This window comes from Oryctolagus cuniculus, chromosome 3 (genome assembly GCF_051225735.1).
Source record: "Oryctolagus cuniculus isolate XC-2025 breed Fujian yellow rabbit chromosome 3, ASM5122573v1, whole genome shotgun sequence".
In the NCBI taxonomy this organism is placed as follows: domain Eukaryota; kingdom Metazoa; phylum Chordata; class Mammalia; order Lagomorpha; family Leporidae; genus Oryctolagus; species Oryctolagus cuniculus.
In genome coordinates, this window is record NC_142869.1 from 97,547,227 (window position 1) to 97,568,409 (window position 21,183).

General features: G+C 38.6%; 1 pseudogene; it reads left to right on the plus strand.

Annotated features, from left to right (window-relative positions):
• Positions 1–14,688, plus strand: part of LOC127491534 (hydroxyacylglutathione hydrolase, mitochondrial pseudogene) — a 48,043-nt pseudogene extending 33,355 nt beyond the window's left edge.
• Positions 14,689–21,183: the final 6,495 nt, after the last annotated feature.

Below are 21,183 nucleotides of genomic sequence, written 5' to 3' on the forward strand. Positions count from 1 at the left end.
TATTTCCAAGTAAAACTGAACTACAAGAGTAAAGAGCTTAATAGCGCAGAAGGATGGAAGAGATTGTAAACAAACAGTTTAGGCTCCAGGAGGAAAAAAAAAATTAAATGCATTTAATGATGCACCCATCTGAGTGAAAGATCAAGGAAATATTGGAAAATATATCATCATTTCAAAGTTGAGGGAACTACATGGGTAAGGAGAAATGGATAGATAACTCAGTGGGACTGAATAAATCTGAGATAGGATATAAAAGACTGGAAACAGATGTTTATATTAAACTGCCAATGGAGTGATGAAACCATACAGATTGTGGTACCAATTTAGCTGGAAAAAGCTATGGCGAGCAGACAGAGATTTGAGTCGGAGCTCTATTTTCCACCAGTCAACTAAAAGAGGTGGCTGCTGCCGCTACTGCTAATGATGAATACCATATGCTAGCAAGAGACATAGCCAGTGTGCTCTGCTGTGTGTGTTGGTTTGGGAAGATATGTGTAAGTTTCTTTATCTGATATAAAATTAGCACAACTTCAAATAACTGCACGCAGAATGCCCAAAGAGGACACCATATTGTTTCTCATTGAAAAAGTCAAGCGCGAGTCATTAAGAAAAAATTTCATCTCACTTCAATAACACAGTTAAAGTTATTTTACCCAGATTTAGCCATGGTCTTGCTCTAGCTGTCTATTTTACTTTTATAGTGGACAGGAAGCCAACAAGAGAATGACATGTAATCATGTAGCCAATGTAGTATTTTTTAAAGATGTGTTGCTTAGAGTCCCCTTTACATGAACACATACAGTCCTCTGTACCTTGTACCCTAAATAGCTTAGTCTCTCTGTAATGCCTTGTATTCTAGATATAAATTTAACCTCATACTTGCAAATGTCAATTCCCCAGCTTAAGATCTATCTTCAAAAGATAGATTTGACCATTTCTTGTTTTTTGTTTTCTTTAAGGGGATGTTGGTGTCCAAGTGCAAGGATAAAATAAACAAATGATCAAGGTAGAAGAAAGTAAATGGGTAACTGAGAGGAATGATGAGTAAGTCACTTTGTTCTTTCTCAGACCTGCTGTGACTGCCTTAATCTTAAGGCTAACACCTAGTTAATTTAATTAATTTGGCAGGAAAAAAATGAAAAAAAAAAAACCCTCTGGTTATTTTCTTTCTTACATACAGGAAAACAAGATGACCACTTATTTGATTTTTTTTCTTCCCCTCATTATGTCAATATCATGTAGACATGGTTGAAATGGGCTTTTCTTTTTTTTCTCGAAACTCATTAAAATATGGAGAGGACAAAGGGAGAGCCACAGAATAACTTTAAAAATATTTTGGTAGTCCTCATTAAAAAGAGTTTAAGTACCTTGGATTTTATTTTATTACATGGTCATAAAAATCGGCCAGAGGAGAGATGTTCAATCTGGAACTCCAAGGCCAAAATACAAGCACAGCTAACTTGCAGCTACTGAGCCTTTGACCGAGCAGACTCGCAGCTGAGGAAGCCTGCTGTCCCAGAAAAACCATCTGCACTATTTAAGCTACTACTTCGTTTCTTTTTTTTTAATGATCTCTGCTTTACCAGCTGAAGTTCCTTTAACATCCATTAGTATGGAAAAAAGAAGGGAGAGAAAACTTCGGACAGAATGTGAATCTCTTTACAAATATTATCAAATGAACTCTAATACCATATGCTTACTGATCTAGTTCTGTTCTGAAAAACTACACAAATGAAAAACAGAAAGAAAAAAGCCAAACACAAATACATATCAGAAAGCAGAGGGAAGGAGGGGATGGTGGAGGAAAAATAACTGCCGGAGGAGACAAATGAGGCGCTTTTACAAGTTACTGTCACTTCGTTCTTTTCTATGGGGCCAGGACATATTTTCACTCCTGCAACTGCCTTTTGGATCTCTGATATCAAGGACAAATTTGACAGCCTTCCAAACTTGTCTGTTAGAAAAGATTCAAACCACCTGATTCTGTTCTTGCGCCTGCTGTAAGCTTGTGGGAGGTCCAGGCGTGCAGCTCCTGAGTGAGACTGCAAGATGGATTCTAGCACGCCATGGTGGTGGTGGCGCGCGCGCGGGGGGGGGGGGGGGGGGGGTGTCACCCGTCCTCCATGTCACAAGTCCCTGTCTAAACTCATAGCGAAGCTTCGCACTGGAGCTGAGAAAAGCAACTGCTGTCTCTGGAAACCTTTGGCAAATGCTCCTTGACCTCACGAGAGACCTTGGTTTTGCTTGAGCAAAGCAGAGGGATGCTAAGCTCTGCTCCATCCCCACTCTGTCCTGCTTAGGTTCCAAGAATCAACAATGAATGAGAGTGTGGAAAGAAATTAGAATTGTAGAAGTGCCAAAGGTATCCCTTGGAGCAGTGTGCGTATTGTGTTGTCATGTAAAAGAGCCCTTGAAAGATAAAGGAACTAAGTCCAATTATATTACTGGTTCCATGTTCATCTGAATCGCTGTCTAACTTCAAGCTTCCAAAGATATCATACTGCCTGCAATAATTAATTCACCTCTTACATCCAAAAACACGTTGGAAAGTTAATTCCCAATGCTAAAATGAAATTGGCAGCAGAACACATTACAATTTTGCAGGTTACCTGGCAATCATTTTGAAATGTTATCTTGGGTAAAATGTACTCTTGTATCTTCCCCACAGATCAGTCTGTTTAATTCCTGGACTTTATTTCTCATTACATGAAAGACAACATACCCATTTTTGATGTTTTTATAAAAGAAGACAAGTGATCTTTCATAAACATTTATACGGATGCGAAAGTATATTTCAACTACAGGAAAAATGCTGCTTTTTAACTGCAAATAAGCAAGAACAAGCATTATGCTTATATGAAAATCAGCAGAAATTAAAGCTTACAAATAAGTCGCAGATAATTTAGGAGTTCCTGGATTTGTGTTTCAGAACCTAAGAAGGCCAATTAGATACCATCAAAATTCAAATCTATAACTTGCAAATTTGTCAACAACTGAAACAAACAAACAAAAACTTGGCATATTGTGATTTAGCAGGTTAAGCCACTGCTTGGGACACCCACATCCCAAGTCAGAGTGCCTGGGAGAGACATCTTTCTCTAGGCTTCTTTCTCATCCATGTTCCAGCTAAAGCACAACCTGGGAGGCAGCTGATGATGGCTCAAACACCTGGGTCCCTGCCCAAGTATTTGGGAGACCCCGAGGAAGTTCTGGCTGCTGGTTTCAGCCTGACTCAGTCCGAGTTGCTGTGGACATTTGGGGAGTGAACCAGAGTGTAGAAGATTACTTTCTCTGTCACTCTGCCTTTCAAATAAATAAAACTCTAAAAAAGAATTACTAGGTGTAAGCAAGTAGCAGCATTTCTCATCTCTTTAAGTTTGCTGGCTTTCTGTTTTTGCTTTCACTAATTATCTAGGCTTCACAAAGCACAAACTCAAAGGGAGCTCAAATTCTTTTTCATGGACTGTGATGTGGGCTACTGCAGTCCCAAGAAAAGACTATTTATATGAATATTGCAGTAGAAAAAAAAAAAAAAAGCCGGACACAGCTGGCTACTCTTTCCTTTGGCAAAGAACAGCAATGGCCTTACCATCCTTCTGTTTATGGCAACACAAACTACTTTATTTGAAAAGTCACTCATTTCTATGATTGCAGTGGACATGTTTTCATCAACAGAGCAGTTCAGGAGGAAAAAATTATTTTATTAGCTAATTTTCCTTTCATGAATTAGGGATTTTTCTCTGCACAGAGAGAAATTTCAAACCCCTCCAGAAATGGAAGCATGCCCATGGATTGCCTACCACGGATCAAGTTTCCAGTGCGCTAATAACCTGCTCCAGTGAAAACATATTTTTAATTTGCTTTTAGGGTTATTTATTTTTTTATTATTACGCTAAGGGTTTATAATTTAATGTCAAACATAATTTTGCACGAATTATGTGACTGTACTATGATGCAGTAGATAAGCTCAGTGTGCCTGGCTGGCATAGTCTCAAACGATGTTTTTGAGAAAATGGATCACCATTTGGCAGGTTGCCATTCCATAAACTGCTCAGTAGAACTTTAAAAGGAAAAAGTTGCAAAGAATTTTCATGTTTTGTAAAAAATATTCCTAGTAATATTAAAAGCAGAAAAAAATAATTATTCTCCTATTGCTTTCTCCTAGATGTACCATAAATTGTATGAAGCTAATTAAGAAATTAAAACATTTCCAGTTCAAAATTGCAAAGTCATATTTATTGTAAATTGTCAACGAGCCAACTGGAGTAACATTTTTAGATGAGAATATTTGTTTAAAAATACAGTAGTCATCATAGAATCTCCAAGCTTTATGATCCATTTGGTAAACATTTAGGAGCATCTAGAAAGTGCCAAACATTATGCTTGGAATGGAAGACACAAAAATAAAAATAGGATTGCTACTGCTCTCAAGGAGCAAACTGTCTAGTGGAAGAGACAGACAGAGACATATCCTGGCAGTGTAATGCGGTAAGTGCTATAATGCAGTTATACAGAGGGTTCTCTGGAACAAAGATAAGGTGCATTTGGCCAAGATTTTGGCATGAGGTGAAAGGTCAGGAAATGTCTCAAAGAAAATACTGAAGAGCAGTTTTAGTGTTCCAGATCTGAAGACAAGGAATCAAGAGATTCGGTTTGGCAGATAAATGATCATTTACTTGGATAGCCATCTACAAGTTTATATAAATATTACTTTTATGTTTATTAAGCCATTTTCACATGCTTTACCTAATCTGATCTTTACATCAACCCTGTGAGTTTAAGCATGCAGAATTTTAATAATTCACTCTATAGGTGAGGACAGCAATGTCCAAAGCAGTGCTGTGACCAGCCTAGGGCCACGTAGGTAACAAATGTATGGTAATAAAGCTAGGAGTAAGTCACAGAACTCCTGATTTCAAGCCCAGCAGTGTTCTACTCTACCCCATGCCTGCCATTGTCCTGCTCACTTTTCACTGCATGACTAACAAACCAACTTTATTACAGGTCTGGGCATCAAAATACATGATGAAAGAATAAAGAAAATTTCATTTGGGGCTTTTCCTATTAAAACAAAAACTTCATCTTCTTAATAAATAATTAGTCCATATGTATTTTAAGTGTCATATGTTCATCAATCATGAATTCAAAATCAAATCAAACAGAAGATGCAATAAAAACTCTCCTTATCAGGTACTTTTCTCTGAAGGGAGGAGAGAACTTCCACTTTGATTCTGGCCTTGTCTAAATAAGGTCGGAGTTTGTGAACCTGAAAGAGGCTTCCATAGCCTTGGCAGCTCATGACAAGAGCCTTGGTGATTTCTGATGTCATAAATAAGAGTGTCAATTGTTAAATCAACAACAGGAGTCACGGTGCACTTACTCCCCATGTAGGATCTCTGTCCTTAATGTGGTGTACTATGCGAATTAATGGTATTGTTTGTTGTTTATATGGAAGAGTCTTATTTTGAGCTTTAGCTGGTTTGAATAAACCTCTAATCCTGCAGGAAAGTATTAAATATGACAAATATTTGCTTTGAAAACATTAGACATTTAGAATTTTCTCTATAGAAACACAAGACTAGTTATTAGTAACAAAGACTTTTATAACTAGGCAGCTCTTTAGGTAATCTGCTGCAGCTCTTAGTAGTATTTTCTAGCTACTTGTATCCTTACCTTATAACATCGAGACTCTTTCATTAGTCAGGTTAGGGTAAAATTACAGCATAACTCATACAGGTTTAGAAATTCTTCATCCAATGACCTCTGTGGATTTGGCAGTTTCCAACAAATTTCAGGACACCTCTACCTTGTTACTATGTTAACAAGAACATCCAACTTCCAGGTCCCAAATTATGGAAAAAGAGAGCTGAAACAGTTCCAGAATGATTTTTAACTGGATGAAACTCATACTTCTTCCCCTTTCAGTCCACATGCCAGAGCAGTCTATTGCACCGCCAAGCTTGCATAGTAGTAGGAAATGCGGGAGAGAATTAGAATTGTCTCTGCAGAAAACCTCTCCACTAAAAAGGGCATGATTCTAGTGGTACTCATACTTTGGACATTCTGGTAAATTAGCAAATTCCCTGGTTCACACACACCACAACATAAATTATGCATCTATATCCAAATAATAGCTAATGTTATGTACTAAAGAAGGTGATATTTTTCGGTGATAAGAGATGATATCCTTACTTGAAATCAATTAGGGAGAAAAGAAACTAACTTTCCTGATTTCGTTACATATCCCTTCACTAAATATTTATAGAAATTCTATAATCTGGGAAAGGAAGCTCAGCGAAATTCTGAAAGTTTCCTCATGTAATAACACTGCAAGCACAATCCAGGGTTTGGACCTGCTTGTTCTTATTCTAAAACTATGCTCTTGCTACTTCTTCATGATGGCTTACCAAGTGTAAATAGATCAGAAAAGTGATCAATATCCCTCCCACATCCAATCAACCCAGAATACTCCACCAGTACAAGGTACCTCCACCCAAGATGCATGGGTCTCCTGAGGGCAACCAGTTCAGAACACATCTCAAAGGTAAGAAATCAGCCTGCTAATTCAAGAAAGCTAAGTGAAGAATGGATATTAACTTTCAACTCTCATTAGAAATGAGAACACAAGTGGCCAATGAGATCTGTGAATGCATCTATATGGGGGAACCAAGACGACAGAATAGATGATGCAAATCACTCTGGGCAAAATTAATAATTAAGGAGGAGAGACGATACATCCCTGAGACAGGGCTGTGGGAAATTCACAGCAGAAAACCCAAGAGAATATCAGAGACCAGCCAGGTCCATGCTGAGAGAAGTGTGAAAGGGAAACAGTGAAGGCTCATATCCAGGAGGTCGGTGCTGGCTCACAGCGGTCCAGATGAGACAGGAACCTGCGAGTCCACGGAGCTTTGCATAGTGGCAGGAGGGAGAGCTTGGCAGACTGCTTTTGAAGTTCCACACAGGAAAAAGAAGGAGGGGGTAAATACGAGGAATAGGTGGCAAAAAAAAAAAAAACTTAAATGAAAGATCTCTGTGAGTGAGATCCCAGTGGAAAGAACAGGTCTTCAAAGAAGGAGGTACCTTTCTATGAAGGGAGGAGAGAACCTCCACTTTGACTATGACCTGGTCTAAACAAGATAAGAGTCGGAGAACTCAGAGGGCTTCCATAGCCTTGGAAACTCATGACTGGTGCATAGGGAGATTACTGATGCCATAAACAGGAGTGTCAATTTGTAAAGTCAACAACAGGAGTCACTGTGCACTTACTCCTCATGTAGGATCTCTGTCCTTAATGTGCTGTACATTGAGATTGAATGCTATAACGAGTACTCAAACAGTATATTTAACTTTGTGTTTCTATGGGGGTGCAAACTGTTGAAATCTTTACTTAATGTATACTAAACTGATCTTCTGTTAAAAAAAGAAAAGAAAGAAAAAGAAAAAAGAAATTATCAATTCCCAACTTGACTCTCACTGGGATTAAACATGACAATAGGTCTGATCTGATTTCATCATCATTTAAAAAATCATCTATTATTTTTCACTTTATGTTTCTGTGTGGGAGCAAACTGTTGAAATGTTTACTTAATGTATACTAAACTGATCTTCTGTATATTAAGAGAATCGAAAATGAATCTTGATGTGAATGGAGGGGGGGAGGGAGTGGGAGAGGGGAGGGTTGCAGGTGGGAGGGACGTTATGGGGGGGAAGCCATTGTAATCCATAAGCCATACTTTGGAAATTTATATTCATTAAATAAAAGTTAAAAAAAATATATATACAGACTGGCTGGCTGGGTTAAAAAAGAAAACCCATCTATTTGCTTCATATAAGAATCATATTTCATCAACAAAAATGCATGCAAATTGAAAGTGAAAGGATGGAAAAAGATAAGCCATGCTAACAAAAAAAAATCTGGTATAGCCATCCTAATATCAGACAAAATAGACTTTAACACAAAAACCATTAAAGGAACCAAAGAAGGCTACTATGTAACGATTAAATGATCAATTCAACAGAAAAATGTGACTATTTTATACATATATGAACCTAATTACAGGGCATCTGGCTCTTTAAAATAAATGTTAATGGATTTAAGAGGAAATATAGACTCAAATACAATATAATGGGGTACTTCAATACCCCTCTTCAGCGATGGACAAATCAATCAGACAGAAAATCAACAAGGAAACAACAGGGTTAATTGACACTATAGACCAAATGAACCTGACATACATCTGTAGAGCTTTCCACCCTACAGCCACAGATTACACATTCTTCTCACCAGAGCATGGAATTTTATCTAGTATTGACCACATGCTACACCACAAGCAAGTCTCAGCAAATTCAAACAAATTGAAATCATACCATGCATATTCTCTGTCCACAATGGAGTGACATTGGTAATCAACAACTCAGGAGTCCCAGAACATATGCAAACACATGAAGACTGAACAACATGCTTCTGAATAGAGAGTGGGCCATTGAAGATACCCTAGTCCACTGTTGGTGGGAATGTAAACTGGTAAAGCCACTATGGAACACAGTGTGGAGATACTTCAGGGGTCTTAATATAGACTTAACATACAGCCCAGCCATTTTGCTCCTTGGAATCTACCCAAGGGAAATGAAATCAGCATATGAAAGAGCTATCTTTACCTCCATGTTTATTACAGCTGGATTCACAATAACAAAGACATGGAATCAACCCAAATGCCCTTCATCTAAAGACTGGATAAAAAGGGGGTTGGCGCTGTGGCATAGTAGGTTAAAGCCCTGGCCTGAAGTGCCAGCATCCCGTATGGGCACTGGTTCTAGTCCTGGCTGCTCTTCTTCCAATCCAGTTCTCTACTATGGCCTGGGATAGCAGTAGAAGATGGCCCAAGTCCTTGGGGCCCTGCAACCACGTGGAAGACCTAGAGGAAACTCCTGGCTCCTGGCTTCGGATTGGTGCAGCTCTGGCCATTGTGGCCATCTAGGGAGTAAACCAGCAGATGGAAGATCTCTCTCTGTCTCTACCTCTCCCTGTAACTCTGTCTTTCAAATAAATAAAATCTATCTTTTAAAAAAAAAAATACTGAATAAAAAATTATGGGATATATACACTATGGAATACTATACAGAAGTTAAAAATGTTCAGGCATTTGCAACAAAATTGATGGATGAAACCAAAAAACAGCATACTTAACAAAATAAGCCAGTCTCAAAGAGACAAATTCTGTATGTTCTCCCTGATCTGTGAGAACTAATAAACACCTAAAAGGCAACATGTAGAAATGAAATTGACACTGTGAGAAACAATGATTCTGAACAGTTTCTCTCTTGACTATTGAGGAATGGCCTTTTATTCTATATTTTTGGTTATCTTTTCTTTTCTTTTACTCTAGAGTATTTTCCTTATCTTTCTCTCTTTCATAAGAATCATTGAACACTATGCTTAATAGAGTAAATCATATATGTACAAAGTTAATTGAAAATAGATCTTAGTAAAGAATAAGATTGAGAATAAGAAAGGGGCTATAATTTTGAAAAGCATACAGGGCATAAATGCAAAGCACCATTATCCTACATATTCTCCAAAGGACTCACTTCTAAGGATACAGCTAAACAAAATGCCATAGGACCCCAAAATCCTTGAAGCTGGCTGATAAAAAATAGCAGCTTAAGTGTTATAAAGACCAAATAGATAGGATCAAGTGAACAAGTGATCATATTAATAAGACTAAGTGTCCAGAAATAATAACAAACAGAATTAAAATGGAGAGAAGACCCCAACATGGGAAGCAGTCCACACAGCAGACTCATAGAAGGATAATTTATTTAGGTAGCATTCCGACCTCAGTCAGCCTAAAAAGACAGGGAGAGCATACCAGGCATGAAAAGCCAAGACACTCTGGCAAAGAACCCTCTATGGCAAGACTCCAGAGGAAAGAAGAGGCCATCGAAGAAGGATGGACTTTTCTCTGAAGGGGAGGAGAGAACCTCCACTTTGCTTATGGCTCTGTCAACCTAGTGGATCCAAAAGGCTTCCATAGCTGAGACAGATCATGTCAAGAGCCTTGGGGTGGGGGTACTGACGTCATACATAAGAGTGGTATTTGTTAAATAAATAAGAGTCACTGTGCATTAACTTTCCATTCAGGACCTCTGTCCCCAAAGAGTTGTGCCATGAAACTTAATAGTAAAACTTGTTCTCTCTCAAGAATCACTTCCTTTTAGAATATTAAAAGGAAGATATTAGTATGTCTCATAAGTTACAATTATATCTAAGAGCTCACAAAAGAAGTAACGTGTTTAGGTTTTTCTTAAAGACAATTAAGTTTCTAAAATGAAAGAAGGGGGAGGAAGGGAGGGAAAAGGGGGAAGGGAGCAGTGAAATCACCTTTGAGAAGCAGTAACGTAGATCAGCCCTTGTATAGACAGTTGAGGAACACTTCTCTTAGGTTTCTTACACAGAGGGAAGAATTACTGTGTACTTAATGTTGTATTTATGAGTCACATACAAATTAAAAATAGATACAAAAAGTGCATCTGTAATAGACAATATAGTGCATGATTAAGAACAAGACTGGGCATCAGAATGGCCTACTTTGATTACTGATCACATCACTTAAAAGCGTGTGATCTTGTGCAATTCATTTAACTTTTGCACATCTCAATTTCTTTTTTATAAAATGGGATACTATTTAACTTCTGAGATTATTATGAGGGTTACATTAGATGAATTAATATTTGAAGTGTTTGCAACAAAGACATTACCTTTCTCTAAAAGAGAAAAAGTCTTAACAAGTCTCAAAAATAATACTTAGCATTATGAATAATACCAAAGCTACTATGTACAGTTTCATGGGCCTTTTTTGGGTATTTCTTGGTCTTGAAATGGAAAGATACATTATTATAGGAAATAATGTGTCACATGAAACCTACATGGCACCAAAAATACACCCCAAATAATGAAACTAATATGGAGTAATGCAAACCTACTGCATACAATACAGTAGGTTATTGACATAAATTCAAGAGGACTAAAATAATTTATCTCATTGTATACAATCTTCACTGAGAAATTTTCCCATTACATCACCACAGTTCCTTGTAGATCATTAAGATGGACAAAATAATTCATGCCCACAAAATGTGACTAAAAAATACAGCTTCAATATATTAACCTGATTTAAATCATCTCTGCAATTTCAATAGTTTCATTTTACATAACAATCAGCACATTAATAACAGTTCTATTCTCACAGTGTAAATAGCCAGGTACCCCGATTTATATTTTCTGCTTACTCTACCCAGTCTTTTTGATATCATGTCAATATGAGAGCAAATTTACACAATTGCAGCGAAAATTGGTTGCATAACCTCAAGTAACATCTCAGACATTTGTAGCTGTTGTAAGTATAGACCTCTTGGTTTCAGCAATTTCTCTATGACTTTTTAACTCTAGAAATGAAAAAAATTATAATGCTAATTTATTTTAGACACTAAACAGAAAGCAATAGAAACTGAAATATTTTATTAATCGTAGGCAGACAAAGCCTGGCCAATGATGTCATGGCAAGTTTCACAGTGTGCTAGGGTTGGGGGTCACCTCCAAATACACTAAAGGTAGGGGCCAGCACTGTGGCATAGCAGGTTAAAGCCCTGGCCTGAAGTGTCGGCATTCTACATAGGCGCCAGTTTGATTCCAGGCTGCTCCACTTCCAATCCATCTCTCTGCTATGGCCTGGGACAGCAGTAGAAAATGGGCCAAGTCCTTGGGCCCCTGCACTCGCATGGGAGACCTGAAGGAAGCTCCTGGTTCCTGGCTTCAGATCGGCACAGCTCCGGCCATTGTGGCCAACAGTTGAGGATTGAACCAGTGGATGGAAGACCTAACTCTGTCTCTCCCTCTCTGTCTCTCCTTCTCTCTCTGTGTAACTTTGACTTTCAATTAAATAAATAAATCTTTTTTAGAAAAAAAATACACTGAAGGGACCATACTTGAGTGGCATCCTCAAGATATGTGGCATCCTCTACTACATGTAACCAAGAATGATTTAACACGTGAGCTGAAATAAAATAGATAAGTCATGAATAATCCGGATAGCAAAATCAGGACTATGAAAAAGAGGCTTCATCAGTAAGCATTAAACTTCACTTTGAGATGAATTTATAGAGTCTAGCACTTGTTTCTAGTAACTGTGAACATTATCCAGAGTGCCTGAAATAAGACTAGTGTCCATAGAATTTGTCTTTTTAAAAACAACTCTGAACATAAGAAAATTTTATATTGGGAACATTTAAATAGATGTGTCATAAACACAAGTAAATAAGAAATCTAAAGAGAAACAGTGTGCCACAGGATCAGAAGACAAAGAGCTTTAGATTCCAGTTACAGCTCTAGTCGTTACACTGAATCAGTTTACTCCTCTGAATCTCAGTTATATCATCTAGTAAATAAGAAATATTCCATCATCCCCTAAGTTATTATATGCAAGATAATCCTGAAAGCACCCAGTGCTCCAATACTCTTCCATCTTATGCTTAGACCAGTTTACAGTTCTACTGTATAAAATGCTTCCCCAAATACAGTAGATTCTAATCACCAAAATATAGTATATGCTGACTGCACACAGCTTTTCTAAAGAGCATAATTATATAATATGAATTAATGGATATTTATGGAATATTAAACAATTGTAACCTTCTTAATTCATGTCAATTCATGATCAATTCAGTCAACCCCTTCAAATAGAAGTATCTCAATTCCTTTCCTTAATGTAAATTTGTGTTCAAGAAAAAAAAAAAAAGTAGGACTTCATGTGAGCTATGGGGAGCCAGCATAACACAAGACAACAAGTCTAATTGTAACAGCTATTTTTTGAATCCTTGCTAAATGTCAGGTAGTGTGTTAAGAAATTTGTAGGCATTATCACATGTAATCCTCTAAGCAATCCTAGGTATTAGATGCTACTCATATTTTGCACAGAAAATTGGCTATATACTTTTTTCTAAAGTCTTTTATTTGAGCCTATTTCTGTCCAACTCCCAAGCCACCTATACTCCAAAATATGCCTTACACAATACCTTCCTGGTGGAACCATCTGCTGAGTCCTCTAGTAGAGCTGAGACAGCCAGGATTCTGTCATTTCTTTATGTACGAATTTTATTATTTAATTAAAAAGGACTAATTTACTGAAAGATACTGAAAGGAAGATGAATAAAACTGATAACAGCTCTTTTGCAGATTTAGTATAATTATTCTAAACATAGATTTACCCAAGAATGAAGTCTCAAATTATTGTCATAATCTTTTGTACCTCCTTGAATGGAGGTAGATTTAAATACTCCTTTAAGAATTCTGACAGCTGCTGTCCGTCCAGCCCATCTCGTTCTTGGCAGTGGGCTCTTTGGCCGCTGGTCCCTTGCCGCAACCTGAGTACCTGAGTCCACGCTGTTCTCAGGACCTCAGGAGCAAGCGCAGGGGCACGGGAGTGAGTCAGGCTTTGAGAGACCTGAAGTCGGAGGCTGGCTGCAAGACTACACCTGGGCCAGCCCTGCTGGGATTCCTCCTCCATCACATGTATTTAAGGAAGAGGTTGACAGTGAAACAGGGAGCCATGAAGGGTGTTATTGCTTGCCCTGATGGACAGCTACACGTACCTGGTAATGGATGATGATGCCAAGGAGGACACCATTGCAGACTCAGTGCAGCCCTAGAAGGTTCTAGACACAGAAAGCACAGGGTGAAGCTGACCACAGTGCTCACCACCCACCATTCCTGGGACCACCCTGGTGGGAAATAGAAGCTGGTCAAGCAAGAGCTGGGACTGCCGGTGTACAGGGGCAATGATCTGATCCAGCCCTGACACACAAGCTCACACACTTGTCCATGTTGCAGGTGGCATCTCTCAACATCAAATGCCTGGGGCAGAGAGGTGGCGTAGCGGGTAAAGCCACTGCCTGCTGAGCACCACTTTGAGTCTGGGCTGCTCTGCTTCTAATCCAGTTCCCTCCTAATGAAAGCAGTGAAAGAGGGTCCAAGGGCTGGGCGAGCAGGAAGAATCTCCTGGCTCCTGGCTTTGGCCTGGCCCAGCCTTTGTCATTGCAGCCATCTGGGGAATGAACCAGTGGATGGAAGATCTCTTTCTGTCTGCCTCTCCCTCTCTTTCTGTAATTCTTTCAAAATAATAAACACATCTTTTAAAAACAACATCAAATGCCTGTTGACTCCACACACACCTCAGGACACACCTGTTCATTGGTGAGCTGGCCTTGTGATTCAGAGCCCTGTGCTGCATTCCCTGTTGGTGGTGGGCTTCAGGAAGTTCTACCAGGACATGCAAACGAGATGTACAGAGCTCTGCGCTAGGCTGTGGACCAGCTTCCTCCCGACACGCAACACTTCTGTGGCCACAAATACACCACCAGTAACCTCAAGTTTGCACACCATGTGGAGCCCAGCAATAATGCCATTCGAGAGAAATTGGCCTGGGCCAAGGAGGAGTATGTAGCAGGGAGCCCACAGTGCCATTCACCATCACCAAGGAGTTCACATACATCCCATTCATGAAAGTGAGGAAGAAGACAGTGCAGCAGCACGCAGGCAAGCCAGACCCTGTGACCACCATGGGAGCCATCCCCAGGGAGAAGGAGCAGTTCAAGGACCCCGCCCCTGCTGCCAGGGATGGCAGGAGTTAGTGGGGTTTTAGGTAATCAACTTCCCTGCTAATCACACAGGAAACTTAGTCTCAGTTTGATTTTAAATTAATTTCAGAGCCCTTTGCATTATACCTACTCTAATGTATATTCATAAAACATTAAAAAGTATTTATTCTATTTTTTAAAAGAAATTCTGACAGATGTTTTTGCCCTGTTTTATTCTGCCAGCAGAAAAGCACATATCTGCATCCACCTCCAACATACAGCTTTTGGAGTAAAAGTTTCTGCCTTCTATATTTCTTTTTCACAGTACGCCCCTTTTCCCTTTTCCATATTACAGCCTACAAATCTAGTTACGAGTATTTGAGCCAGTAAGAGATTCATAAATGATTTTCTATCACAGTTTCCTTTCACAAATATAAAGATCATTTCATTAACCGTATAGTCAGAAAATAATGTCCTTTAAAATGTTTAGAATTCTAGAAATTTTCACAAATTCTATGCAAACTTTCAATGAGCTCAACTAGGACTTCATCATTCACAGGAAACACAGTTGTGCCTCTTGTGGCTCCTAATGGTAATGGTCAGCTTCTGCACCATTGCTTTGACAATCTGCTGTTGATTCTTGTGGTCTTCCTCTCAGTCTCCAAACACTTACAAACAGCTGGCAGTCTTGATGGAGAATTACTTTCTCACTTATTGGTCCTCGAGCTTCTTAACAACGTACGTTATTGTCATAATGATGTGGCCATGCCCTCCGGCTTCAATTTGATACATCCACCCATCATAGTCAACAGTTAGAGCCTTTTACTGTGGTCTTGGAATATTTCTTAGAGGCCTAGTCTTCTCTGAAAAGAAATACTTTATTTTCAGAAATGCGTGCTCTCCTAGCAACAGATACTTGTAAATAATGACAAAAGGGAAAACTAGTACCAGCAGCCAATACAATGGTAGACATATTGTTTTGTTATGAGTATTCTCTTGAATCTATACCTTGAGAATTGCCCCCAGTTAGTGGCATTTTGATGGTTAGGGAGCTATAAAATAAAATTGCATTAAAGAACATAATATGAGTAAATATGGATAAGATTAGTAAATGCAAAAACTAAAGAAGAGAAAGCCTGAGAAAACTGGACAAAAAATGACAGAGAAAAAGCTCCAGTTTCGATAAACCAAAACCAAGAAGGAAGGAATGAAGAAAATGATCATATATGGTGTAAGATTGTAGTTTATTATAGCACTCAGTCGAATTGATTTACGGCATTATAATAGTAGGATGAAATGTGACTGGACTAAAAGCCAAAATCATTTTGCAAGTTTAAAAACATTAGGTATAACTTGTGGGCTGTGGGACATTTTTTGGCTAAGTGAAGGGGTCTAACCTTATCAGACATTGAAATAGCCAAGGTTGTAAACCACACATTTCCAAAAAATAAAGCAAAATATCATTGTGACTTTTGAAATTTTTCATTAGATTATTACTGCTTTTAAAAATCAGTGGTGGCTTCTTGATTTCTTTTTGTTTCCTATGACTAGAAGCAAAAGCATATAGCATCGGTTGATATTGCTATCACACCATTGCCAGTAAGGAAACATGATGACATTAATGACCAACCATTCTACTCTTTATGAAACACTGAGTTTAGAAAGAGATGGTGACACTTTCTACAAAATAGCAGGTTTTTCTCTTGACACCTGATTTACAGATACTTTTCATCTCAAGTCTGTGTGTGAATTTCACAGGGCCCTAGCCAGCTATGCCAATGCCAGTTGAATAACTAAACTAGGCTTGTCAAGTTGAGAGCTTGTTCCCTGTATTATGACTGTAAATAAAGTCAATTCTGTTTCTATGGACAAACCTTTGATCATTAGTATTGCAAATCACATTTTCTATTATTGTATGGTCAAAAAATGAAGTTAGAGCATATTTGCACCATTACTAGAACAGAAATGATTTAAAAAAGTTTACACCAATGAGACGGAGAAATGATTTATTTACTGCTTATTTTATCTGAAATTAACAAACACAAATCACTATCTTTAGGTGCCTTTTAATTAATACTGGGGTATCATTGAGTTTCTTGTCATCATTCAACAGCTTTTATTGCTGTAGCAAAATACATTATTGAATCTCGTTTTTAAAAGTGGAGGTGATACTAAGAAATGGCAATGTATTAAAAACAAAAACAGAAATAGGCTTTTTTCCTATTGGTTGGAAAGCACACATCACATATTGGAACACTCAAGTTTTAGTCCCAGCTTTGCTCCTAGTTCCAGCTTCTTGCTATTGCAAGCCCTTGAAGGCAGCAGATGACGATGGCTCAAGTGATGGGGTCCCTGCCACATACACAGGAGACATGGATGGACTTCCCAGCTCCCAGTTTCCACTTGGTCCAGCCTCAGGTGGCCATTGTCCATCTCTCTCTTTCTGAGTGTGTATGTGTGTGTTGCATCTCAAATTTTTTTTTTTAATTTTTTTAAAAAGATGTGGCTGGCACTGTACCACAGTGGGTTTAGCCGCAGCCTGCAGTGCACGCATCCCTTATGGGCACCATTTTGAGGCCCAGCTGCTCCACTTCCAATCCAGCTTCTAGCTAATGCACATGGGAAAGCAGCAGAGGATGGTTCAAGGGGTTGGTCCTTTGCATCCCCTTGGGAGACCTGGAAAAAGTTTCTGACTCCTGGCATTGGCCTAGCCCAGCTGCAGCCATTTCAGCCATGTGGGGAGTGAACCAGAGATGGAAGATCTCTCTCTGTGCCCGCCCCCACCCCACTTCTCACTCTCTGTAACTCTGCCTTTTGGGTAGATAAATAAATCTTTTTAAAAATCAAAATGAAAGAAATAGGGACAGTAAGTGGGAAGGGACTCCATGATCATAGACTAATTCTGAATCCTCTAAGAAAAACTGCAAATACATAGATGAATGGTAAAAATGCAACACAATTCAGGAAAGAGAACAATGTATCAGGAACATTATGAACAGAAGACTTCTGATTGTTTTCGACAGCCTTTAAACAATGAGATGACAACTATATTACTTAAGCAAAATTGTTCTAGCACAAGAACACAAAATTTGCTTTTCCTAAGAAGTCTCTGATGAGAAAGACAAACACTTCGGTTGGATACAGCTTTAGTAGCCTCTAATCAAAGTATTGAACTGTGCTGAAATTACTTACCCTTTAAAATTAGAAAAGTAATGACTGTACAAAAATATTTTTTACAAATTATGTAAACTATTTATTTGCCTTCTGTTTATTCCTTTAGAAAATGGCCTCTGCTTTCACAGTTCTACCAAAGGACACCTATCAAACAGCCGCTTCTCTTGTCTTAGATCTTCAACCTACTGGCAGCATTTAAAACAAAAAAGCATGGGCTTTGGAGTTCAATAGAACTGAATATAAATTGTAGCTCAGCTACTTGCAGGCTGCATAATCATGGATATGTCACCTGATCCCTCTGAATATCAGCTTCTTTTGTGAAATTAAGAGTGTAATTCTAGGGCCTGGTTCTATGGTGTCAACGGCAAAACTGCTGCCTACAGTGCCAGCACCTCATATGGGCACCTGTTTGAGTCCTGGCTGATCCACTTCTGGTGCAGCTCCCTGATAATGCACCTGGTAAAGCAGTGAAAGATGGTCCAAGTCCTTGGGCCCCTGCTCCTATGTGGGAGTTCCAGAAGAAGCTTCCAACACCGGCCATTGTAGCTGCTTGGGGAGTGAACCAGCAGATGGAAGAACTCTTTCTGTCTCTGTGTCTCTGCTTCTGCCTCTCTCTACCTTTCAAATAAATAGATAAATCTTTATAACAAACTAACAAACAAAAAGTATACAGGTGACTGATTATCTGTGGAGGGAGAAAGGGAGAATTGAGAGTTATTCATAGGTTTATATTACAAAAGTCCAAGAAAATGTACGAATGATTTCTTCTATTTTTTTTTTTTAAAGAGTGTATCTCTCTAACAATGCCTGAGAAGATTCAGCAGCATTGTATTCACCCAGATTTGCTTACAGAGGTGATATTCTGTGTGTGTTCTTTCTGTTTCCTCCTCTTCCTCTTCCCCCCTTCTACAGTGCTGCAGTCTGTGTGCCTCCTCCTTGCTTATCTCATAACCTTTCTCTGGAACCTCCCAGACTCCTCCACTATTGTTCTGTCACTCAAACAAATTCCCAGGATAAGTCCTGATGCTTGTTCTTTCATGTTTACATTCTATTTCTGAATGACCACCTCTACAATAGCCACACCTCACATTAGTCATCAGCTGGGTGCCCAGAAGCTCAAACACTGCATCCTCTATGCCACTGTTTATAGTCTCCCAGTATGCTTGCCCTTTTATCATTCCCCCGTCTTAACAATACCACATTTAAAAAGTCACACAAGTGCAAAAATAATGTACCTTGCTCAACTCCCCCTACATCCTACAACACAACTCCGACATCCTAACTAACCTGATCACTCCCAGTAGATCCAGTGGCCTACTACAAGTACTCAAAACCCCTTAGTTTGACATTCAAAACTCTCCATTGCCAAGTATTTACTTGCTGCTAAGACCACATCATCTGCAACTCTCCGACAGTCATCTTATGCTTCAATCAAATTCCCCACATCACAATTGTTACCTCCCTTCCATTACTTCAAGACCTCCTGAATGTCCACCTCCCAGTTCTGAACTTTTCAACTCCTAGATATTCCACCAGACTCAATGCTGATGTCCCATCTCCATGAAAACTTTCTAGGGTTCCACAGCTAAAAGCTGTATTTCCCTCTTCTAACAATGCAAGACAATTTAGCAGTTTCTCCCTTAGAGTATTTATTGCTATCAAATAAGCTTATTTTTTGTAACCTGCTAAATTACACATCCTTCCTAACCTTCTCCATGTTTCCACTTCCTTTTATAACCCAGAGAGAATTTAAAGTTGACTTCAAAATCCAGGTAATCAAATATATTAAATAAATAAGCCATCCTAAATGTACACAAAACTGATTCAATAAACTTTCAAGGAGATAGCTGAACATGTCCAGCTAAGAAAGGGTTTCCTACACAGTCAATGTTTTGAGAGGTACAATTCCAGGATCTCGGCTGGGTTCTGAATGGTGAAGATTGCTGGAAATCTGACCACTGGAGAAGTGGAGAGTTACTGAATAACCAAAGGCTTCTTGCCAAAGATGTATAATTAGCAGCAGAATCAGCTGACATTCCTAAACTATATGTTGTTCCTTTAAGCTCTTTTTTCCTCTCTTTTGTTTTCCTCTGCCCTGCTTGTGGCTGATAGAGCTGGGTGATCAATAATCTTCCTTTCACCAACTCTGATCATCATCATCATTACTGCCTGGATACTATTATTCACTTTAATACATTAATCCTTTGGTTGAAATTCTTAAACCACAAATCTTTATTAAAGGGCTATCTTGGCATCAACACGCTGATAGCAGCTTGTCTGATGTTTTGAAAAAATAAATCTGAATTAAGCTTCTCTTTTCTCCAACAGATCTGAACTAAAGAAAGAGAATGATACAGAGAAAAAACATTTTGGCTCATTGATACATCAAAAATATGGAAAAAAAGTTGAATCCTGTTATATAAATTAGAGAACAGGGAAGTTTCACCTTGCGGTTACAATTAGATGTCATGATGTCACTTAAAGACAAAGTGCTGAGAAATATTGTGGCATTTTATTGAATTTTACTCTCTTTATTATCACAATGAGAAATAGAACCCACGCTGTACTGGTTTGCAGACCAAACCTTTGTACGATAGCTGTAACCTTTGGTGGAGCACAGTGATTTTTGTTCCTTTTCAGAAAGACATTAAAGTGACAGTGTGGCAGGCCATTTTTTCCACCACACACACTAAAACTAGTGTGCGTGCAGAAGGACCCTGCCAAAGCACGTTGCATTCATACAAAGATCCATACAGATCTTAATCATAAAATAATCCATTCTGTACTCTGTTTTTATGACATTTATATGAATCTGGCCACAGCCTCATCAAGCAGTTCACAGAGGAAAATTGTTCTATTTATGTGGTCGAGACAGGGTGGACTTGATTTTCAAGCAAAGGGAGGAAAAAAAGAAATACTCAATATTTTGTAGTCACAAATCTGGAACTCAAAAGAACTATTTTACACCATTTTGTAACTATATTTGCACAGAGGATCACAGAGATGAGATTCTCTTCCTCTGTCCCCTGTCAGTAGTAAAGTCATATATTGACATTTCTGAAACAGAGAGACGGAGTGAAGACACCTGGAAATAGTTTTCTCCTTCTCTTCTATGTAATCGCAAGAGGCAAAGAAATGGATGTGTGGGTAAAAGCGGAAAGAAACTTTCCAATGTGCATCTGCTTTAATTTATTCTTGCCCCTGCATTTTAAGAACTAACAATTTTTCAATTAATTTCCCCAACTTTTACTCTTTCAGCTCCCTTAAGTATCTCTCATTTACACACAAATGACTTCTGAAATTTTTTTCAGATTCGTCTGCCTTTTCTTTTAGGCTTAGGTTGATGACCAAAAAATGAATAAAGTGCTTGTTTAG